General features: G+C 41.6%; 1 protein-coding gene across 1 annotated transcript in view; it reads left to right on the forward strand.

The window, feature by feature from the left end:
- The window catches only part of ptn (pleiotrophin), an 84,733-nt gene that overhangs the window by 2,915 nt on the left and 56,061 nt on the right, over window positions 1–25,757 (forward strand). The window contains exon 3 of the mRNA XM_080421456.1: window positions 3,489–3,560. The gene's annotated coding sequence lies outside the window, so the exon portion shown is untranslated. The remainder of the gene's footprint in view (window positions 1–3,488; window positions 3,561–25,757) is intronic.

The following is a 25,757-nucleotide window of genomic DNA, read 5'->3' on the forward strand; positions in this document are numbered from 1 at the left end:
AATATTACACCTTAATGTCGAATGTTTAAGCATGTTCTAATCATGCATACTTTACATTACTTAAAAACTTTCCCATTTTTAATTTTTTTTTTACGTTTTGGACAAAATAGTTAATTTTATATTGAGGTGCCCAGATGTCCCTCATGCCCACCTATCCTGTTACCCAGTAGATCACCACCACTAGATGGCAGCATGCACCCAGTTATAACAAATTCAAACTGGGGGATTTCTGGGCCACACAGAATTCTTGTTATGCTAAAAAGACATAAGCAGACTGTGTGTCCTTGTCGTTCAAAATCAAAATTAACTGCAGCTAAAAAAGACAAGCATAAAAGGAGACATAAATTGCCTCATCTACTCATGATGACGTCCTTTAAAGAATGCCTGTGGTCTTTCATCGCCCGAGCTGTCGAATCAACTCACAAATTTACCTGGACCGTCATTGTCTATTGCCTCCCCTGCCCCCGTAAATTGGATGTCAGCCCGAGTGATGTGGGCTAATGGTGATTCATTATTGCTCACAACCTGCTACCGCTCACACAGAGCCGCGGCTTTATTGGGGGGGACCAGGGGGAGGAAGCCTGTCAATCTCTCAGGTTCTAATGAGGGCAGGCAGGCTGACACGCGGCAGAAACAATCCCACTCCGGAGCTGTCTCTCACTGCAACTGACTGATACCTGACACAGAGTCTGGGGTGGCCTTGATATGAGTGCAGCGACTCGCCTCATGCCACCAGTGGTGGAAAGTCACTAAGTATTTACTCAAGTACTGTACTTAAGTAATTTTTTTGCGGTATTTGTGCTTTACTGTAGTATTTCCAATTTTCAGTACTTTTACTTCTACTCAGAGGCAAATATTGTACTTTTACTCCACTACAATTATTTGAAAACTTTAGATACTAGTTACTTTGTAGATTTAGATTATTATTACAAAACATACATTAACCACTTCAGCCCTGTATACATTGCGGCCATTTCAAAATAGCCGATCTACAAGCTCACAAGTGAGCTTGTAGATCTGCTTTTTTCAAAAGATTTTCAGACCTTCGAAAACTTGAAACGGGACATTCTGCATAATGAGTACTTCTACTTTTGGCCTTAAGTACATTTTGATACCAATACTTTTGTACATTTTGAATTCCGGACTTTTACTTGTAACAGAGTATTTCTACATTGCAGTACCTTTACTCAAGTAAACAAATTTGAGTACTTTTTCCCACCACTGCACTTTGGAGCTGTCTCACTGCAACTGACTTGATACCTGACAGCGTCTGCTGGCCTTGATATGAGTGCATCGACTCGCCTCATGCCACCACAGGACCGAGCTCCCTCTCTTTTGCTGGTGGAACTTTACGACTGCTTTGACGACCACGGCTCAGAGGACACATTAAAGTTTGTTATCATCAATATAGTATCAGTGTGTCATATTTATCTCGTCCTCGTATAAACCTATCTGCCAGCATGCCACAAAAAGTCAATAGTCCATTACTCTGCTGTGCTATGCAGTTCGGCTGAATAGTAACTAGCAAACAGAGGGCCATTAGTTATAATGGTTGAAAGAAGGAGGAAGGGATGGCAGAGAGAGGTGGAGAGAGAAAGCAATCAGATTATTGTGTGGACTGTGGGTGTTAGCAGCCAGGCGCGTCTCCCTAGAGTCTCTATTCTTCACATTATCTTGGTCTAAACGCTGCTTCTTCAGCATCACTCGCACACACTGTATCATTCCATTGTCATTAGGGGCACAATTGACAGCATTGTATTGAGTTTCAGTCAAGGTGTTTTGCATTCCGCTGCGTCATTCCTTATATGTGCCTCCAAAAAGTGTAAAGGCATATTATGAAACCAACTTTAAATCATATACTTATCTGCACTGTGCCTACCCTTTTGAGAGCTACAGTATTAAGTACCTGCATGGGGTAATGGATGGAAATGGTAAATGTTGCACTGAATAATGGGCTACAGCTTGCTACAGGGGGAAAATATGGTGTTACAGTAAGAGTCTGCCGTTCAGTGTCGATAAATATTATACGATTAATCTGAGTTGAGTCTGTAATCGCAAACCATGGAAAAAGGAAATGTGGGGAAATGGAATTAGGTCTTCAATTATATACCTCGTGCCATTTCTACAGTATATTTAATAATTTTAAGAGCAAAATACTATCGTTGTCAAATCATGCTAGTCATTGTCACGTCGTGACCCGTGACCATGGAGGCTCACCATCATCAAAGGGAAATGGCACATCCATTTAATCAGGGAATGCATTCATTAAACTCTTTCACACATGAATTGAGGCCTCCATATAAATTGGATTAAATGCGTAGGGGCTCTAACCGAAGACCACGTATATTTTTCAGTCACTGTTGATTTTCTTTTTCCCTTGAACCTTGAAAACAATCTCACGGACAATCAGTGTGAATAAATGCTAGGTATTAGTAGTAGTGTCTGCAGTGTGTGCAGACCCTAACCCAATGAAAATAAAGGTAGGAACCCCACATCTGTTCACTGGAGTAAGAGAATGTTAGTCAGGTTACTCTCTCAAGAACAGATTCTGCTCTGCGTTGGAATCTGTTCGTCATAACGTGTACACACTGGGCTACAAGTGGGCGTGCCTTCAGATCAGGAAGCAGGCCGCGCTTTACCCAATCAACTGTAGTGGGCGGGATTTACGTGTCCGCCGATCCTTCCCCACTCGAAACCAACCAAAACTAATTTAACAATAGCGTCCGCGGAGCAGACAAAACCACGAAAATATATTCACATTTTAACTTGCTCTTTCATCATAGAAACAAGTGGGCTTATAACCAAAATGATCCATGTTCTCAAGGAGAAGTGGTGTTAGTGTTCTGTGTAGAAATATTGTTAGTGGGAATGAAAACATAGTCGCACCACCGGAAGTGAAACGCTGAAGGCAGACCAAAACCCCGGTTTCCTTGCGCACGGGTGCTCCGTCGTCATTGTCCCAGAGCCAAGTGAGATAGTACAAACAGCCTGCCCCACTCTGCCATTCACTTCCCCTAGGTGTCAGCCCCAAACTCTGTGTGTGTGTGTGTGTGTGTGTGTGTGTGTGTGTGTGTGTGTGTGTGTGTGTGTGTGTGTGTGTGTGTGTGTGTGTGTGTGTGTGTGTGTGTGTGTGTGTGTGTGTGTGTGTGTGTGTGTGTGTGTGTGTGTGTGTGTGTGTGTGTGTGTGTGTGTGTGTGTGTGTGTGTGTGTGTGTGTGTGTGTGTGTGTGTGTGTGCGTGCGTGCGTGCGTGCGTGCGTGCGTGCGTGCGTGCGTGCGTGCGTGCCTTCTCTCCTTTAAACTAAATCACAATTTAGTTTGAACTGAAAATGGCACCGAGCCAGGAACTAGTGGTGTCAGAGAAATGCTCACAATCTTTTTCTGCCGGAATTGAGTTGCCTATTAGCCCCTCAACCTCCTTCTCAGCTCTTCTTGTCATCTTCAGAAGTGATGAATAGGGGGCATAAATGGAAATGCTCTCTTTCTGTAGGTCCCAAAATCCCGTCTTTTCTGCTGAACATCAGAGATGATCCAGATACGGCACATTCCAGGCTACAGACTGGTGAGTTATACTGTGTCTGTGTGGTATCTCTTTGGCGGTTGTTGAACATCTCTTCCAGTGTCATACAATATGTAGACCAGTGGTTCTCTACCTTTTCAGGCCGTGACCCCCCCCCAAATTAATCGTATTTGAACTGGGGACCCCCCACCCTGACAAGCACTTGGAATTGTAGGAGTTGAGGAATTACATTTAGTTTGACTCGGTTGCACAGATAAATATTGTGAAAATAGACGGCGACGTGAGCTTGTAGATCAGCTATTTTCACAATTCTTGCCTCTTTCTTATATTATTTGACAATTTGGACAATGTTTGACCAGTTTTTATAGTATACTTTGTTGATTACATTTGATGCAGTAATGGTCTTTTTTTATGTATTTTTTAGGTATTACATTGTCACTTGGGGACCCCCCCCCAAAATCGTTTGGGGGTCCCGACCCACAGGTTGAGAACCACTGATGTAGACCATCTCCACCCCCTCGAAAACGAGATGATGCATCTCAAGGGGGTTATGCTTCTTATAAAGGTACATTGTTATTATAGTTTCCAAGCCTTTCCATGCCAAAGACCTCCAAAGTGCCTTAGTCCCTGTCAGCAGCCCCCTTATTGCAAAATGGCGTAACCTCTTGAACACTAGTGTCCCTTTTCTGGTCGTCGTAACCCCTAGCTCTAGCTCTCTCTTCTTTGCGATTGCATGCTGGGAACATGAGCAAGCTAGCTCCATCATGGGGACCCTGGAAGGGGTGGAGGAGGTGAATGTGCGCGTAGCGAGGAAGCTGGATGGTATTAGGGACAGCCACTCTAATCCCCTTCACTTGGATATTGGCCCAGCAAAAGGGGGAATGATCGATGCATTCTCCCCCCGGGGACAACCATTAGACTGAGACTGTCCTTTGTGCCGTTAGCTATGAAGATGTACTGTATAACGAGGCCCATGTTTGATGCTTATCCCTCTCAGAACTAATTGCTCGATAACAAGCAGTCCAGTACGGTATTCTGTATGTTCTCCGTACTGTTACCTGTCTTGCGCTATACTAGCGCTGCCAAGGGTGTATATTGTTGTAGCCTATATTGTATGCTGCAATCTTATTTATATACATGTAATTTTTTCTTTGTTGGCAAACATTTCTTTGTTGCCTTCAATATGATGTGTCTCCATCATGCTGTATCTATTGTACCTTTTTCCTCCTTGTCCTATAACCTGTTCTTAACTGCTGTACTGTCTTGAATTTCCCCCACGGGATCAATAAAGGTCTTATCTTATATCATAAGAGGCAAACATTCAGCAGAAATTGTATATCTACAAGCTCGCAGCTTATGAGCTTGTAGATTGCGCTGTTTTAAGTGAAGATATTTGGTGTACAGGGAAAATAATGTGAGGGAGCCTAGAATAGACCCCCTGTACCAGCTCAATGGCCTTGTGGTTAGAGTGTCCGCCCTGAGATTGGGAGGTTGGGTTCAATTCGATGTCCGGGGATATCAAAGACTATAAAAATGGGACCCAATGCCTCCCTGCGGCATGTTAGCATCATGTCCAGGTGGTGTACTTGTACATCATGGCTGCTGGATGTCTCCTACATCAAGCCGCCTCACGCTACAGAAACAGGGGCAAGGCTTTACAAAGCCCATTAAGACCGGGAACGCGTCTGTGTGTCATTTTTAGATTTCTTTGGCTATTCAAAAATAGCAGATATACAAGCTCATAGCTCGGCACCGAGTGCCGCGCTATGAGCTTGTAGATCTGCTATTTTCTTTTTAAATCGTGAAAATTCGTGGCAAAATCTTGGATTCTTTTTTAAAGCAAACATTTGTAAAATATATAGTTCCAGGAATTTCTTGTAAAAAAAGAAAAAAAATCTAATATTTGCACAACTTTTCATGATTTTTCAAAAATAGCAGATCTACAAGCTCATAGCCCCGCTATGAGCTTGTAGATCTGCTATTTTTGAATAGCCCAAACGAAATCTAAAAATGACACAGAGACGCGTTCCCGGTCTTAAAGAGTTAGAATAGACCGCTGGGAAATCCCGGTCAAATAAGTCTATAGAGTTTAAGTGGTAAAAAAGACAATAGTGATGCAAGCTCAAGACACGTTATTATTATATATATATACCGTATACTGTACGTATACCGTATACATGGCTTCCTCTGGCGGCCCCCCCACTTCACTGATGTACGTAGGTCTTTTGGTCTGTGGCACTAATGGGCCAGAGCATGTTTTTCACCGGTGAAGTGTCACAACCAGAGTGGCATAACATGATCGACCTTGGATGGGGCACTCTATGGAAGGTCAAGGTACAGTACGTGAAGATTGAGAGCTAGGCTTGCAGTATGTATTGGCTTAGCCTTAGACCAAAAGTCCTTGTTAGCTGCAGTGATGACAACCTAATCTTGACTGGGTCCACAAAGTTATGCTTTTCTGGCCATGCTGTTGTGAGGCAGGAATAGATCAATCGGCCTCCATCTTACTGTTACCTTCATTTCATCTACTGAAGGGAATGGTTGTCTCTTTAGAGGTGAGATAGATGTGCTTGCTGCTCCACTATGATGCCCAAAGGACCCCTGTCACATGTTGGTGAGCGTCTAACATATTTGAGTGTCTTGTATTTGAGGTCAAAACTAGGCCTTTTTTATTGTTGTTTTTTTCTCTGCTGTTTGTACCCTTTTAGTAATGTTTATATGCGCCCCATTTTTTGGTAATGTTGCTTGTTTTCAGTATGGGGACTACGGATGGAAATTAGCATTCTTGCATTCTTGCATTTTATGTGTGGTGTTCATTAATATGCGCTGTCCCGTCCAAATAAACGTATAAATAAACTCCTCGGAGCACAGGCTATAACAGGGCAATGTGAAAAGGGTGGCATTTCTTCCTCGGCCTAGTGCGAATCTGCGTGCAAATTTTCACAGAAATTGCACGCTGTGTTCATGATTTGAGACATTTTGTACCAATCCTGCAAACTTTGGAAGCCAGCCTTAGGCAATCAGGATGGAATATGAAATATCGGACGGATCCGTCTTGATCACATGACTATAGAGATACTGTGTACCGATTTGCGTGATGTTTGGATAAAATCTGTAGGAGTAATATAAAAAAATGGGTTTTGCACAAATCGGCCTCCTGGTGGCGCTATAACAGGCCCATGTGAAAAATGTGTGGCAGAGGTTCTGAATTGGCATCCAGGGAGTGTGTGTGCACAGTTTCGCAGTGACCGGGCCAACGGTGCCGGAGATTAGCTGTACACAGAATGACACACGGACAAACGGACACGGACACGGACGGACGGACGGACGGACGGACGGACGGACGGACGGACGGACGGACGGACGGACGGACGGACGGACGGACGGACGGACGGACGGACGGACGGACGGACGGACGGACGGACGGACGGACGGACAGGGGGTAAAACATACTCTCGCCATGCCTTTCGGCTGGCGGAGACATTAAATAAGTGAACATTAAGAGCTACATTGACTGAGAGTTGTTCTGTTCTCATTGGCTGAGTTTGGGATATACATACGATGTGGATGGCTACAGTACATACATGTGGGTGTGTGCGTGCACAAATGTGTGTTTGTTTATGTTGGGGGTTAAAAAACTTAACGACTGCGCTTGTATGTAGTTTGCTGGATTCATGACCTGATAGCTGTATGACCTGGACAAATCAGTTGTTGATATATTGGCTGCCTGAAATGTCACTCGGTTTGTCTTGTCTTTTAGATTAGGTGTAGACTTTTGAGGGTTGTGTGCCGCAGAACATTAATCAAGACTCAGCCTAGTTCAAATATTTGCCCAGCCCCGCCTTATAGGGGCCTTTAGTGACCTGACCGTTAATTAACATCCCCCAGAGGTTCTGCAAACATCTATTTGAACTCCACCAGTGGTGGGAAAAGTACTCAAATGTTTTACTTAAGTAAAAGTATCAATACTGCAATGTAGAAGTACTCTGTTACAAGTAAAAGTCCGGAATTCTAAATTTACTTGAGTAAAAGTACAAAAGTATTGGTATCAAAATGTACTTAAGGTACCAAAAGTAAATGTACAAAAATGTTTGAAAATAGCATATCTACAAGCTCACAACGCGTCGCGATGCGTTGTGAGCTTGTAGATCAGCTATTTTCAAATAGTGTATAAAATAGGGCTAAAGTGGTTAATGTAAGTAACTAGTAACTAAAGTTTTCAAATAATTGTAGTGGAGTAAAAGTACAATATTTGCCTCTGAGATGTAGTGGAGTAGAAGTAAAAGTATAGACAATTGGAAATACTCCAGTAAAGTAAAAGTACCTCAAAATTGTACTTAAGTACAAAACTTGAGTAAATGTACTTAGTTACTTTACACCACTGAACTCCACCAGTAGCTAAACTGCATTCACATGCAGGTGATTTGAAGATGGTCGCACTGTAAGAATATATTCATATGTTTTTAAGCCATGGGGTTGATTTGGTTTTGTAAAATTCCCCATTTGCAGAAAAGGGATCAGAGCCATCTTCTGACTTGTCCAAGCGACAATAATCCTTTAATCTGGGCAGTGAGCAGCACTGCAGAGGTCCCTACCCCAACACACACACACACACACACACACACACACACACACACCCCCACACACACACACACACACACACACACACACCCTAAAGCTACTAACATCACCCACACCTCTTCTCTCATAACATTCTTACCTTGCATTGCACTACACTTTATCCCAGCAGGCTTTTGTCCCTTGTGAAATCACCCAGCTACCGTGAAAGCGCAACAGCTATTTTTTAGCGATGTCAAAGGCTTTCTGTGGGATCGCTGTACTTTTTCCCCCTCTATCCTTTCTTCCAGTGCTTGCCCATTGAATAACCTTCCTCCTTGGATTTGTAGGCTTTGTTGTAACCAGCATGTAGAATCGGATCAGTAGGGATTTACTGCATCGGGACACAGTAACATTTTTGCAAATGAACCCGAGGGTCCCTATTCCGGGTCAAAAGATTTCAGCTCTACAAGCTCACAATGTGTAGCAACGTGGTGCATACAGAGCCGTGAGGGACCCCGGTCAAGAACTATACCAGTAGGGTTTATGCAGGGTTGCGTCGGTCATGGGACGGGCTAACACGCTGTGCAACCACTATTTTGAGCTGGAGCACGCGCAAGCAGAGGCATAGATTTGAAACAACCTTAAATAAAACACCTCAACAAAGTTAACAAAGGCTGCCGACTGCCGGTTGTCACAACAGCATGAATTAACATAGGATTAACATAGGAATGAGCCTAGATGCATATCAATTGTCCATTGTGTGACCTGTGGTGTAGGTGTTAAGCGACGTGTGCGTGACGTCATTAAAATAGAGTGCAACCACTTTTCAAATCACCAATGCAACCCTGGGTTTATGTGGTTAAAGTTCAGATTAAATCACTGTGAAGTAGGCTGTCAGTCAGATAAAAAAGTTGACTTTCAAATACATGCATTTATGGAGTTTAACTAGGACCACACTGCCAGTCAAAATGCGTTTTACGGATTTTATTGAAGAAAAATCCTTAAATGCACAAATGGAAGGTTAGGGACTTTGGCTGAGTCTTCAATGCTGAGAACTTGCTTCGTCGGGAGGCCGCCGTAGCTCCCAAGCACGACAAACCCCCTCAGGGTTCTAGGGAGAGTTACGAGTAGAGCGAAGATGGAATAGTGAAAGAAGCAGGGTGCGAAGAGGGTTAGGTGAGCATTTATAGGTGAACAGAAGTGATTTGATTGGAGGTGTGGTCCTGGTCCTGAACGTCTGCGAGGAGCACCTGTTGATTCATGCTACATGTATGAAGTTGTCCTTCGTCACATCTCCCAATATTTGGACCAACGAGAAGTTTAACAAGACTGATGGGCAAATTCACAAAGAATAGATTGCAGCCACTTGATTGCATCACTTAGTTGCACCAGCTATCTGCCCCGTCTTAAGGTCAGATTCACAACAATATTGAGCAAATGATATGCCAGCACAAACATGCCCATATAGTTTCATAGCTGAGTGCAGCTTGCCCTTGTTTTGCATCTGATTGCAATTATCCATGTGGCAAAGTATAGCCTAACAATTATGGCTTTGCAGTGCACTGTTTATTTGTCTGCTGATGGATCTTTGACTATCACTGAGGAGTTTGTGGAGCTGGTGCTGAGTTGTTATTTAGTCCTACCAAAAGGCTGAAAATGTATGGACAATGCTGGTGTATTAATCTAAACAGTTAAATGTATTAGAACCAGTGGACCCAACCATTTACAATTTGGTGGTTTTGGTGGTTTTTGTCCAGAAATAATTTAACACACAATGTGACATGTAAAGATAACAATTACAAGCACTGCTGTAATAAACAGTCAAAAAAGGGGTCCACTGTTTGAAGTACAAGTTGAAGAAAATTCAACACTTGACATAGGAGGATTAGACAGATTTAAATTGAAATTGAGAATTATTCGTTCTAATCCTTAAATGTTTTCACCTGAGGAAGACCAGTTGTGGTCGAAACATTGTTTGCTACTTTGCACCGTAAAAAAATATAGGGGCTTGAAATATCCACTCACAAACACTAGAAAGTCTTAGTGTACATCCATTTTAATGTAGTTACCAATAACTCTCTAAATATGCTAATAATTGTCACTTTAACTGCACGTGGTGTTAGTGCTGGTGTTTGTGAATTGGACATTCCTTTGCAGTGAGGCTGTCACTTTCATTGTGGATTAAATCTTGTTTTATTGTAGTAATATCATATGAAGTGTAACCTTTTCCCAAAAGATGTTTGGGACATCCACATTACTTTATACACAAGCTGCCTACATGTCTGCAGGCTCATCAGCTGCAATGCAAAAAAATAAAAATAGTTGCCGCTGTTGAGGGATTTTGCCTGTCAATCATCCAGGGGCCAAACCCAGCACTTTTGTTTTGCCTAATTATTCAGAAAACCCCAGACCACAGAAAATCCACTGAATGTTCAAAGTTCAGTTTTTTGGGTTGTAATTGAGGTCATGAAACTAAACAAAAAAAAGAAAGAAAATGAATGTCATGAAACCTTTAAAATGCCACTAGCGGTCGCTAGAGGCTGTGCTGCTCCTTACATACTGTATGACCTAAGTGGTTTGAACAGACCAAGTGACATTGCCATCCTTAGATCCCCGGGCTCTTGCTAGTGGGGCTAAAAACATCTAAAACTGGAAAATGCGTTCATTAGAGAGCATGCAGACATGTAGGCAGCTTGTGCATAAAGTAATGTGGTGCCAGACACTATGTCACATCTTTTGGGAAAAGGTTACATTTTATATTAACACAATAAAACAAGATTTAATCCAGGTTTAAAATATTAGTGTATTGTCTTTATGACTTTAGAGCATATCCGTGGTCATAACGAGCAACATTAGATTAGATTTATTTTGTGTATTTTTAAGTCAAAAGTTCCTCCAATCTTGATTTCTTCCCGTCAAACGAAAACACACTTCATGATTACATCAGCAAACCCCCCTTATGAATAATTATGAATCATGATTTCATTCACCTGTGTGATTCCCCTGCCTAGCTCATGTTCCTCCACACGCAGGTGTTTGTCATTATAGAGACACCAGGGTGGTGCGAAACAATGTTCCGCCCCAGGCAGCAAATAGTCAGCAAAATAGTTAACCCCCCCGTGACAAACCTTCATGCTTTCATGGTGTTACATGAATCTATTTGGAAGCAATGTGCCTTTCTGTGATTTGGGCATAAGGGTGGTGCTAGAGGAAAGGCCTTGTGGTCACCAAAATCAGTTGGGTTCATCCTCTGTGGGGAATGCACGGTATGTGTTCAGCAGGTTTAATGGCAATATGCCTTTTACAGTTTGAGATATCTTTATGTTTGGCATAAAGGTGGTGCTAGCCGCTAGAGGAAAGACCATGGGGTAAAACATAAAAAAAAACAAGCATATGACACAGTCATATTATACCAGGTTGCTTATTTCTCTCACTAAACATGGCAACGTTTAGATCCCATATGGTTGCTTATTTCTCTCACTAAACATGGCAACGTTTTTAGATCCCATATTCTGAGAGGACATTGAGCCCTCATTGGCTAAATGACCAGCCAATGAGGAAAAAGTGACCACTAGCGAGTGTAGATATAGACCAGGTTTGGCAACCTGGTAAAAAACAGGGTTCATGAACGAGCTTAGCACGTTCATGATCCCCCCACCCCAATTCAACCTAGTGCATGGGGTTGGTTATGGGCTGAAAGAATCAATGGCATCAGTGTTTTGGACATGGTCTGTCCCTTTATTAGGTTGGCATTTCCCAGTAGAAGGGGATGGTGTCCCCAAATGACTCCTTGGTTGGCTGCGTTTAAATATCAGGCCACAAGGCATGCTGATTTTTATGCCTTGGCATGTTTTAGTATGCTCATAAATGCAGAGAAAACCATGCAGTCCATGAAAGAGAAGAAAGATCACCTCGGGTGTGTTGGAGAAGAAGAGACACTGCAAACTCCTCGAGTGAGACCTTGACTAAGTGCATTTGATGATAGCAATTGGATAATGACTATTTCCTGGATCCTGGCAAAGGTCTTCGTCTCAATCCATCAGAGGTATAATGTGGAGCAGAGGTAGCCGGTGACTGACAAGGTATAAATCTTAGATTGATTTAGCCTTTTGCCTTTCTTTCCAAAAACATGTGGTGGTTTCAGTCAATTCAGTGTCACGGATGGTTGAACTAGCAAGGTCTGGCCTTGGGAGGAGAAGCGCAGGGTTTTTGAGTTTTGCCCATTATCATCCTAACACGCTTGTAAAGAAGAGATACTGGATACCGTGGTGTCATTATGAAGTCTGTAACGTTGCCATCTGTATATTGACGTGTGCCACAATAGAAATGGACTTGGCTGGCGATGATAGCTGCTTAAAACAGGCAGTGCTATAATCAGCCATCGATCCAGTGATAGTGCAGCCCCCGGGTGGTTGCAGCGGCATTCAGCCAGGCCCTTCGATTTTGATAAAACAATGATGTATGGTGGCTGAGTGGACCGGGAAACGAGAACGGATAATTGTTTTGTTGGTGTGGTGTTCACTTCTTGACCACACCACCAGGCCCTGGGTGAAGGTCATACTTTATCGAGTGTTTGGCAGCACTTGTGACCGTCCGTATCCATGTTTTAGTAGTATTGATTAAAGCTGCGGCTTCCAAATAGTGTAGTATTTTACAACCTTAAAAGAATAGCTCTCATCAATATGCAACTGAAGTTTCATGTGAATGTCTTTGTCCTCAAGGTACTCCGTTCACCAAGAGGAAATGAAGTTCACCAAGAGGAATGAACTTTGCCAGAGACAGCACATCTAAATCAGTTTTGTAATGACTCATGACCCACGAGGCTGGCAAGAGTAGTGAACTGTGGGTCAAGTTGTTAGGAACTTAGTGAGTGTCTCTCAGTAATGAGAGAGAGGGAGAGGGAGAGTGTCTTAGTTGTGTGTCAAAGAATGGAAGAGAGATGAGTTATGCCTCAGAATTGACCGTCTACCTGATGACCTCTCTTCCTCTGGGCCTCACGGCAGTGAGTGATATGCATGATTTGTCCCGGCGTTTTGTGGTCAGAGCGGTCAGCGCATGCTCCCTGTGACTGATGGTTATGGGGTGCTAAAAGGTCAATACGGTCTGCTCTCAGATGCTCGGAGCAAGGGGCTCCTCCCAGTCTCATTAGTAGAAAATCGCAGAGTCCCTCGTGCGCCAGACACGCTCATCTGTATGCCGGTGGACACTAATACAGACGTCAATGCGGCTGGCGCTCTGTACTCTTGTCTTGCCGGGCTCAGATTGACCTCCATAACAGCAAAATAAAAGCATATCACATACGGTAGCTGTTTGTTGGGGCGACTGAATTTTGCACACAAAAAAAAATGGCCAGTCATTGAATGTGTAGGTTGTGAATATAAATCAAAATAGTCATACAGTACATACTGCGACTCAATATTCATAAGGCCGACCTGAGCCAATCATAACCTGACAGACTTATCTTAACCCGTTAAGACCGGGAACGCATCTGTGTGTCATTTTTAGATTTCTTTGGCTATTGAAAAATAGCAGATATACAAGCTCATAGCGAGTGCCGCGCTATGAGCTTGTAGATCTGCTATTTTTTTTTTATCGTGATTTTTTTTGCAAATCTTTGAATATATATGTCACAGGGAGAAGCAAACATTTTTAACTCTGTTACAACTTCTGGGTGTCCCTGGAACAACATATTTTGAGATGGGGTTCTTCAGCCAAATATATATCATTTTTGAGAACCACTGATATTATAGCAACATACGTCATTTAAAAAAAAAGTAGGGTTTAGAAGACATCCCCAGAAACAAAGATTTGAGTTACAAATGTTCGCTTTAAAAAATATATATACCGTATTCAAAGACCCACGATTTTCCACAATTTCCCCGCCAAAAGATAGCAGATCTACAAGCTCATAGTGCGGCACTCGGTGCCGCACTATGAGCTTGTATATCTGCTATTTTTGAATAACCAAAAGAATCTTAAAATGGCACACAGATGCGTTCCCGGCCTGAATGGGTTAAATCTGGTAATACTGTGAGCAGCAGTTATCAGTGGAAGTTCAGGAACCATAGAAATTATGCCAGGTTTGCACTTTTGCACACTTGTGTCCTCTCAGCCAAACCAGGAGCAGAGGCTATATGGAACAAACTGCTCTGCAATAAATTACATTTAATGGCTGCAGATGAGCCTTTGGTGTGAGGCCAGCATCAGAGCATTTAGCATTGACCAAAAAAAATCCATCAGCAACCCTGAACATGGTGTGTTGCAGGCAGTGTTGCCAGATTCTGTGAAAGAAACAAGCAACCAGGTCAAGGAAAACCAGCCCAAAAGAAGCAACTATGGGCCACATGAGCACTTTAACATATACATCAGCTATTTGAAAATAGCAGATCTACAAGCTCACAACGCGTCGCGATGCGACGCGTTGTGAGCTTGTAGATCGGCTATTTTCAAACAAAAACTTGCGGGGAAATTATAATAAGCAGATCTGGCAACCATGGTTGCGGGTTAGTTTGTTCAATGGACTCTCCTTTTCTCAGATGACTGTGCATACAGGTACAGTATGTATGTATGTATACCTTTGTTTTCTGAACACGTCTCGTCTAACCAGGGATTAACCTGGAATGTAACTCATTTTCGCACATAATTGAACCGCACACAGGCACACGCTCACTCCATTAACTGCAAACAGAGGAATATTCCCATTGAGGCTGGCGCATATGGTTTCGTAAAAAATGGATGTTAACCACTTAATCCCTACTTTGTCACATGACGGATGAATAGCGATAATAGCCATTATCTGTCTATTTTTGAAATAAAATAATATAAATAATTCATGTATTAATTAAAGCCTCACTATGTAACTTTTTTTTGTCTCCCTGCTCTTCTATTGAGATATTTAGATCAAAGGTCTTCTTGTCTCATCTAGACACAGGATCTGACACAAAGTTTGACCTGATGGTCGAGATTAAATTTATCCCCCTGAGCAAGCAGGCGGGCTCTATTAGCTCAATGGTAAAAAATGGCAGCATTTGCGCAGGAAACCGGATTCAAATCCGGGGTAGAAGAGGAAAGTTACATAGTGCTGCTTAAATATTATATCTTTAGAAAATGGTCACATACAATTACAGCTGGTCATCCATGCTGCTTTCAAGGGGCAATAAATACTTCTCTTTTCACAATGGCATTCAGACCAGGAACGAATCTGTGTTATTTTTTGATTTCTTTGGGCTATTCAAAAATAGCAGATATACAAGCTCATAGCGCTCATAGCCGCGCTACAAGCTTGTAGATCTGCTATTTTTTTTAAATCGTGAACATGTGTGCCCATTTTTGAATATACATATATATTTAAAGCATCATTTGTAACTCAAATCTTTGCTTCTGGGGGATTCTACAAATGTCTGACAGTTTTTTGAAAAAAACTTTTCATATCAAGGACCCCCACAATCATATATATTTGGCCTTGGACCCCCATCTCAAAATATGTTGACCCTCAGAAGCAAAGATAAGTGTTAAAGGTTTTAAATGTGTAAGGTTTCAAAGGTTAAAGGTTTGAAAGGTTTAAAGGTTTAAGGTTCTAAAGGTTTGAGGTTTGAAAGGTTTGAAAGGTTTAAAGGTTTGAACGGTTTATGGTTCTAAAGGTTTGAAAGGTTTGAAAGGTTTGAAAGGTTTGAAAGGTTTGAAAGGTTTGAAAGGTTTGAAAGGTTTAAAGGTTTGAACGGTTTAAGGTTTGAAAGATTTAAAAGGTTTAAAAGGTTTAAAAGGTTTAAAAGGTTTAAAAGGTTTAAAAGGTTTAAAAGGTTTAAGGTTTGAAAGGTTCTAAAGGTTTTAAAGGTTCTAAAGGTCTACAGTTCTAAAGTTTTTTAAGGTGTTAAAGGTTTGAAAGGTATGAAGGGTGTTAAAGTATTAGTAGTGTTAAAAGTTTTGATAGTGTTGACTGTGTTGAATAGTGTAAAATGTATTTTTTTGGGGTAAAACAGTGATTGCTAGGGTCTAATAGGCGGTTGCTAGGGTCTAAAAGGCAGTTTCTAGGGTCTAATAGGTGGTTGCTAGGGTTTAATAGGCGGTTGCTAGGGTAAAACTGTGGTTGCTAGTGTCTGATAGCCGGTTGCTAGGGTCTAATAAACGGTTGCTAGGGTCTAATAAGCGGTTGCTAGGGTCTAATAGGGGGTTGCTAAGGTCTAATATATAGTTTATATGGTCTAATATGCGGTTGCTAGGGTAAAACTGGTGGTTGCTAGGGGAAAACGGTGGTTGCTAGGGTATAATAGGTGGTTGCTAGGCTCTAATATTGTGTTGCTAGGGTCTAATAAGCAGTTGCTAGGCTCCACTGTAGCTAAATGGCATGTCTCCATTGAAATGAATGGTTTTTTTTAAGCAATTAAAAACGAAATATCTCTAAAAGTACAAATTATTTCAAAAATTCGAATGGTAGCCGATATGTGCTAAGTAGGCCGAACGTTGTAGAGTTGGAATGGAGTTTCTAGCTAAAAGCATGAATTTCCCCATTGAAATTAATGGGATTTTTTTAGCAATTAAAAGTGAAATATCTCTAAAAGTACAAATTATTTCAAAAATTCAAATGGTAGCCGACATGTCCTAAGTACGCCGAACGTTGTAGAGTTGGAACGGAGTTTGTAGCTAAAAGTATGAAGGACTTGTTAGGGGTAAAAAAACTGCCGGAATATAGTATAGTATAGTATAGTTAGTATATAAATAGTGGCAATAACATTAGTGTGATCGCTTTAGCGATCCCACAATTACCCCACTGTTTGTTTTAGTAATGCAATCAATTGAGTGCTGCAGTGTGCGTATATACAGTGCATGTGTGTCTCACTAGACTTTCTAGTCTCGAATTCCCTGATTACAGACAGTCAGAGCTGTGGCGTACGGCGTGTTGTAGGAGCAGTGGTCTCATATTTACTTTAGGAGCTCCTGGATTGACAGTGAGCTCTTGCAGAGGGCACTGATGTGTGTTTACACGCTCGGCCAAATCAGAGAGAAGCCTGCAGCTGGAGAAATGAGGCCACAAGCGCCTATAGTGCCAATCACAAACACTTAGCTGTCTCTGTGAACCCCTGAAGAAAGACAAATCCAGTGTTATTTGAATTTTCCATGTACTTTAGGCAGACGACAAATGGTGGTTATACTTATTTGTTCGTTCAAGTAGTTGAGGTGCCATATAACACCAGTGCCGTATAAAGAACCTGTTAAGCACCTATATTATGGTTCTTTAGGGTCTCTACTGGTTCTTCAGCTTAGTTTAGGCACTTCTAATATTCTATATAAAGTATACATTTCTGTAGCACCATTTGACAAATTCCCTATAGAGCAGGGGTGGGCAACTTTGATGATGGAGAGGGCCACTATATTTCCACACTCACTCCAGAGGGCCACATTTTATATACTATTTATATATATATTTTTTACTATTTTTGAATTGGAATCCTGAAAAACTAATTTTTTATTTAATTTCAAATGCATTTAGTTATACTTATGTTAACTTTATGAACTTAAATACAAATAGATTGGACATTGGACAAAAAGACAATAGAATTGTAATACTAGTCATTAAGCTACTAATATAGACCGAAGTAATTAAAGCGGGTCATGTTTGCATGTGTGGAATTGTAACAGCTGAAATCAATAATATATCAGTATTCCAATATCAACCTGCGGGCCGCATTAAGTGAAGGTGGGGGCCACATGTGGCCCCCGGGCCGCCAGTTGCCCATGTATGCTATAGAGCATCTATAGGTGCTGTATAGCACCAAAATATGCTCCCTTATGATTATATGCCAAATAACTGCTTTTAGTTGTACTGTAGCGCCAATTTTTTAGTTTTTTTCTTTTTTTTATCTCTGAAACTCGCCTACAATCCCTTTAACCAATCCGCATCGCTCTCTGCCTTAATCAGAAACATTTCTGTGATATCATGTTTTGGGGTAATCGGGATGATTATAGTTTTGTCGCAACAGAGGTTGAAGTCACAGTCCTCTGGCGAGGTCTGGGCTGCCGGTGGCGCGGGCGGTAATTTATTTTCTAATCGATCGAGAGTGCAGGGACCCTCCAAACCCTGACTGCCAGTGATCAGTTGGAGTGAGACAGAGGTGTTTTATTATGAGGATATCGATGTCTATCTAAATCCATCTCTGCAAAGTGCAGTCAGGCACGGATTGGATACTGTAAGAGCCAGTTGTATCACAGAGAGCATGCCTCTGCTCCTGTCCGCTGTAGTATACTGGCGATTACAGCAGATGGCTGAACACCGTAACAGTGTAACTGAAATCGTTAACGTGATTCATTTTTTGGTTATTTGCCTAACTTCACTCTGTGTCCTCAGTTCACCTCTTGCTACCTCGACCGTTTCCCCGTAGAGACGGGAAGCGGGAAGTTAGGGTTTGTTTTGGTCACAGTGGCATATCCAGGGTTTGATTTTGCTGTAGGGGTAAAGGCAAAGGGCATCTGTTTATGTTATCCCCCCCCTCTGGTCATTCGCTTTTATCGTCGGTGGGGATATGTTTTATCCCGGCTTCTGGTCAGACTGAATTAAATACATGCATTTCCTTTTGGAAAATGTAGACTAAGGCTGATATGTTTTATATTTATGTTTGCTACTTTCACAATTTCACAGGACAATGTCAAGGACCCCAAAATGTATATGTATTTGGCTGCGGACCCCCATCTCAAAATATTTTGTTCCAGGTACCCCCAGAAGCAAATATTTGAGTTACAAATGTTTGCTTTAAAAATATATATATATTCAAAGATTTGCACACATTTTTACGATTTCTCAAAAATAGCAGATCTACAAGCTCATAGCGCGGCACTCGGTGCCGCGCTATGAGCTTGTATATCTGCTATTTTTGAATAGCCAAAGTGTAAAAGTGCTCACAACTCATTGCGATGCGTTGTAAGCCTTGTAGATTGGCTATTTTTCACTGTCTGTTGTACAATGGAGTATATAGGGCTTAAGTTAAGATAATTGTTTTACAAATCAAACCCTGGGGCATAGGCCTCATCTTAGCAGCTTCAGACAAGATGACAGAGAGAACACATCAAATGCAGGGCCGTGCTCCCTGAAGGAGCCGTGATCCCTGGACGGCTTTTAGCCTACCGACGTTCTTTATGTCTTGTTTTCTGGTTGGCACTAATGTCACCGGGCGAGTTTCCATCCACCCGTTCATTTGCACATGGTGTATCGATAAAAAGTCAATGGGACTAAAGTGCAACAGATTCAGTGAATAAATGACGTAGAGAAATTACATGACTTAAATGTCAGTCAAGCTTCTGCTCCATTGGAGAGATGAAAAATGGCGAGCTGTTACCAGAAATCTTCCAAGAGCACATACAGTACCTGTCATTTTTGTTGTTCAAAACTCTCCATTTTTTTTAAATCTTGAAAATGTGTGCAAATCTTTGAATACATGTATTTTTTGATCGAACATTTTTAACTCAAATCTTTGCTTCTGGGGGGTCCCTCGAACGAAATATTTTCAGATGGGGGTCTGAGGCCAAATACATATCAATTTGGAGGTCCTTGACATGGAAATGTTTGAGAACCACTGATGTGTTTAATAAATTATGGTCCCAATATTTGTTTTTAATTAAAGTAGGGTATGCTTCGAGTGTTTTCAATCTTTTATGACATCTTAAAATTGCAGGACAGTAAAGACCACAACCACCAACCGTGGTTGCGGTAGTGCAAGTTGTTGATCACATGAACGCCATACAAAGATGATTAATATAGTCTTACCATCTGATTATGATGCAGGCTGGATAACTTTGTCCATTCCCAATGCAGGACAGCAGATAGAATAATTAGGATATGTTAATGCAAAGGACACATTTCCCCTCTGTGATTAATAAAGCTCTGATCCATTATCCATGGTCCTCCATCATCATGATTTCTTTTTTTTACATCAGGAACAGTGACCAATTGTTCGGTAGAGCAATATTAATAGGTCTATATAATATCCTGCCACGCTTTATTATTTAGTCCCATTACATCGCTGCTTAAACTTTGAAGAACTGAGTTCTCATTTACTCAGGAACAATCATTTAGTTTCACTCTTACAAAAGTTCAGTTTATAGCGCGTGTAGGAATCACTTGCCAAAAACGGCAGCTCTACAAGCTGGCAATGCATCGCGATGCCTTGTCAGTTTGTAGATCAGCACTTTTTGACAGCCGACACCGTCATACTATGGACTAGTTATGTTTTTCTTATGGCGCTAAATGGAGTGTTGATCTATGCAAATGATTCTTGTATACATCCAATATACGAAAGAGTGGGATTCATCATTAATACACCTGTGTATGCACACAGCGCACAAATCAAGGCTGTACACGCCCCGTTTCATGAACCTGACATTTGTCTTTACTAGTACCCTGAGCATATGAGTGACCCCATGCCATGACCTTTCCCCTATCACCTTCCTCAAGCCAAGATGTGCCCTTGATTTTAGCATGCTCTAAGGATGACTGGAGCATGCCTTAAGGATGGCAATCTTTACAGCCCTGTGCAAAAAAACAAAACAAAAGCCCCACACAGACACAATCTCTCTCTCACACACACACGCACACGCACACGCACACACTTACCTACAGTAAGTACTTTTGCTTAATTGCTTATTCATTTCTATCTGCTATCCATCTGTTCGACTCTAGCAGACAAGAACAATCACACATGACAAAGACATACTCACTATTGAAAAAGAACACAGCGCAGTCTTGATTTATGACGTCTCTGTTGTGCAAGACTGAAAAAGCCATTAATGAGAACATACCATACTGGAAACACAGTAATAACCCATTAGAGATTAATTAGTTTTTTTGGTGGGGAAACGTATGGAGGCGGTTAAACGCCAAGCGTCGGGGACGCAGACTGTCAGCTCGCGAGACAAATCTTGTGAGAGCAGTTTCACCAACGTTGTCACACTTCGCTGGCCACACACCGGCCGTTTTGGCTCTCACAGATTACTTGTCAGCCGTAAATTAAGTTCCCTTCCATCCAAATGAAACAGAGCAACCGGAGATATAGGGCTCTTTTCTGACGTACCGGAGGGGGTCGGGGGGGGGGGGGGGGGGTTGGGGGGCTTGAACATCGGTAACTGTCAAGTTGCCCTGAACCATCAGATGGGCCAAGAAAATCAGTTCATCAGGGAGGAGGAGGACGTGGCTTCTCAAGGTTTTGCAGGAAGAGGAGTCGACCGGGCATGTTTGGTTCTCTTGATTGGGATCACATTAAGATTCAAGTTGAGAAAATACCAAGACGTTGCTCTTAGTCCGTGAGCCAGGGGGGTTGGTCATTACCATCTGAGGGGATTAATGCTCATAGTGATTTTTGTCAAGGTATGCATGTCTAGAGTTAGAAAATATGTGATAGCCTTGCACCAATGGTAGCTTTATGGGTGCTATCATGCATTTTATGTTATAACACTAGGCGAAAATTACATGGGTCAATATATGAAAACATACTATTAACCCCCCCCAAAAAAATATACAAAAGGTTTTTCAATTGGTTCTGGTACATCTAGGCATGCTTAAGAACATACAAAAAAATCTAGGAAATTATATTTCTCGTAAAGCCATCATTTTCAAGATGGCGTCCAATATGACTGCCAGGAGCTTAAATGGCTTTATGATACTGTTCAACCTAGAAAGGTGGTTTTGGTGTCTAAAACTAGGTCTTAGGGTTCAAGAAATATGGCTGAATCAGTGAAATTACCATCAGTTAATTTTGTATTGCCAAATCAAAGATGGTGTCCATCCCATGGTGATGTTCCATTGTACTAAATTATGTTAAAAACAACAAAATATTGCAGTTGTGTGAGGGAATCTGTGAACTTCGTGAACGTGATTCATATGGGGACCTGGGGGGGGGGGGCATTCATAGGTGTAGAATCTATTTCTAATGTTATATTTTGACTTGCTGGTCAGTCTTTGGCCTATGTGCTAAAGGTCAGGTCAAGGTCTCTCGCACCTTATCGTCCAACCAGGTGTCCAAGCAGGCAGCAGATATGGTCACTGGTTGACATGTACAGCAGGCCCTATTCACCTCACAATTGACATGGAGCCGTTTGTTGACACCTTGCAGGTATATAAGCATCTTATATTCTTCAGCTGCATTGCAAAACTGATGCAAGGTTCAGCACTGGAAGTGGAAATGCATGTGGTTGCAGAACATGACAGGCAAGTTCAGTGGTCAGTCCTGAGTGTATCAGCAGCACTCTGAAGTGGTTTCTATCAACTTGGCCAAAGACATTTGAACAGATACAGCAGTAGCCTACCTGGACACTGCACATCTCCATCCTACTGGCTGACAGTGGGTAGACAACTTCTTCCTACACTTCACATCCACCAGTTTGAATGCGCAGGGAGACACGTTGACATTAACTTCACCTTTTCTCTCATGAAGCACATGACTGAAGCACTTCTTCCATGCTGGCCATGTGCAGTGTGCTTGATATCTAACCCAGTGCCTGCTGAAGATGCATGTGCTCCATGCCATAGCATAGAGGCTAAGCTAGACCTTGTCTGTCGGCACCATGATGGATTCTGGATCACTGTCTCTGCTGACCAGTCTGGGGAGCAGACTGCCATAACGATCAGGAAAGATGCTGTCATGATGCATGTGAGTGGAGTGGACTGAAGCCTTCCCCAAAATGTGCAGAAACAGAGGGAGAGTTGAAGCACTGGTGTGTCTTGGTCATAAAATATTGGGGTGTAGGATTCCTCACACACAGAAAGATCATCTCTTCAATCCCATCCTTGGCTAATTTGCCCCCATGCTGTTGTGAATAGTAATGTCCTTTACCCACATGAGATGTCATCATGAAGAGTAAGAACTTTAAGCAGAAGCCGTTGAGCATGTTGTACACCTTCAGTGCTGACGATAGATACTCCATTTAGTCATGATGAGGCAGACATCACCATGAGTTCCTATATCCCTGATGCAGCCATCTCTGGAAAGGGTGTGATACACATGCTCAGTGATTACACTGATGTTCTTGTCCTGTTGTATGCTGTGTATTGGGGTGTATCAGGTGGACCTACAGTGTAAAGTATAGATGGAGCATTGGGATGGGACAGTCTTATATGTATGACAAAGGCAAGATCAGAGCACACTACACTTTGCTGGCAGGGAACTTCCCAGGCTACCCTGATGTGCTGGGTGAGGTGGGTGCCACAAGTCAATGGCCCTTCCTCCAACACCGACCAACCTGTTGCACCACATGTGGGCTCATTTATTTACAAGTGATGTTGTGGAAAGTGGCAGACCACCAAGCCCCACCTGACAAGTCGTTTGATGTCACAAAATTTGGATAGGAGATCTAGGATATTCTTGTTCCTGTCATTGCTAAGGGTGACCCCACCGTCAGAGCTATGTGACATGGTGCAATATCAATTTAGGGCACAGAGAGTGAGAAGTACATCACTGATGTACTGTAACTGCTCTGGTGAAGATGGTTACTGATGATATGTTCAAGCTACAGATGAGGAGTGATGTTAATAAGGAGGATACTTGTAAGGATGAGGTAGAACAGGATGTGGGTTGGAGAATACAGATGTAGTTGCAAAAGATACATATTTGACATTAGATTATATCATTTTACATTCATGTTATTATGAATACCAATTCTTGTGACATGTTAATGACACTTTTCACAAAACAAAATCATGAATAGTGAACCATGAATGTTCATCAAGTTGTTTCCATTTGTTGTTCTCCCAGAGGTCAATTTTAACCTTGACCTGACCTTTGACATGATTGACCTGATATTAAAAAAATAACATCAGGAATGGATTCTACATATGAAAACCCTAAAAAAGAGGTATTAAACAGAGGTATTCTAAGACAAGCGGATTAAAAGTAAAAAATTGCCAGGCGTGTGTTTAGTGGCCATTTTGGATATTTTCTTACCCATTGCACTATATTCTGTTTATTGAATTTCATAATACATTTCCTTAGAATCTATGTATGTAAACATGGTTTTAAATCTATAGGTAATTTACAAAGGAACCCTTTGTGTTCCATCTTTCATTAAAACCAAAGTACATCTTATGTCACATATAGTCACTATGTTGTCACTGCCTGTAATAGAAAAATATTCTAGATATGCAAATTTTAACAACCTTTCTGGACAATATATAGTCTGAGCTTTATCCCAACCATTTTTCAGAGAGAGAGGGTCAATAATAAGAGAGAACCATCAGTTTGAAGTAGAATGCTTCATTCGGATTTTGAAAACTGTGTTTTGGCTTGTGGTTATAAAAGGAGTGATAACACACAGATAGCTACCACCGATGCAAGGCTATCACATTTTTCCTAGCTCTAGGGGTGTATACCTACCCAAAAATCACTATGAGAATTAATCCCCCCAGATGGTAATGATGACCCCATTTTTGGGGTCCTGGCTCACGGACTATCTCTCAAGTGCAAACGTTTTCCTTTGGTAGGACGGATTTCCATTTATGGTGGTCAGAATCAGAATCAGAATCAACTTTATTATCACATCACAGGTTAAATGTGTTTGATGTAGTTTGATGACACTGATTGATGTAGTTCAGGGGTGGGCAACTTTGTTGATGGAGAGGGCCACTATATTTTCACACTCACTCCAGAGGGCCACATTGCATATACAGTAACGTGTCTCTGTATTTTGACTTTTTTCGTCATTCTATGTCACACAAAAGTAGCAAAAATAGCCGATCTACAAGCTGAAAACGATATTTCTTTTGCTATTTTTGATTTGGAATCCTGAAAAGTAACATTTTTAATTGAATTAAAAATGCATTTAGTTATACTTATGTTGACTTTATGAACTTAAATACATTGGACATAAAAAAGACAATAGAATTTTAATACTAGTCATTAAGCTACTAATATAGACTGAAGTAATTAAAGCGGGTCATGTTTGCATGTTTGCAATTGTAACAACTGAAATCACTAATATATCAGTATTCCGATATTAACCTGCCGGCCGCATTAAGTGAAGGTGGGGGCCGGGCCGCCAGTTGCCCATGTATGATGTAGTTATACCATTGGCCATTTCTCCGTCAAAATGACTATTGCTATAACGTCATCAGTGGCTCCACTGTATTCGATTACGCCTGCAGGGGTCTTCAATTACGACCTCAGCATCATCAGAAGGCGTTTATAGTGGTTCCACTCAGCTGATTCCAAACTTATTTCACGATAAGAACGGAATATTTTCCTAGATAACTTTATCACTCTGTCGCCTTGGTCCGGTGTCGACACTTTCTGCATCAATCATTTCACACTAAAAGAGTTTCATGCACGGTCCAGCCATGTACTTGGTTTTGACCTAGTTATTCATCTTCTGACGGGAGGCATTACTGATATCAGCTGTGCATTCAGGATTCACTATTAAATGTTTTTAATGGATTACAAAGAAAATCTAAGAATGGCAGATGTCGAGACGGGAGTAATGGAAACCAAAATTAATCTGTGGATTGTCATATTGCTTCACACACGCATTAAAATGATTGAAAAGTATTGCCAAAAGTTACCAACCATTGGGAACAATGTTCCCCAGACCATAACCCTTAAGGGATAATCTTGGGTGAGTAAAAATCTCTTTATCTTTATTAGCTGGGGCACAGACTATACATTTTAATATTCAACCAAAAGCTCATGGTTATTTAATGAAACTGAA

Source organism: Gymnoscopelus braueri (assembly GCF_963280865.1).
Source record: "Gymnoscopelus braueri genome assembly, chromosome: 23".
NCBI lineage: Eukaryota > Metazoa > Chordata > Actinopteri > Myctophiformes > Myctophidae > Gymnoscopelus > Gymnoscopelus braueri.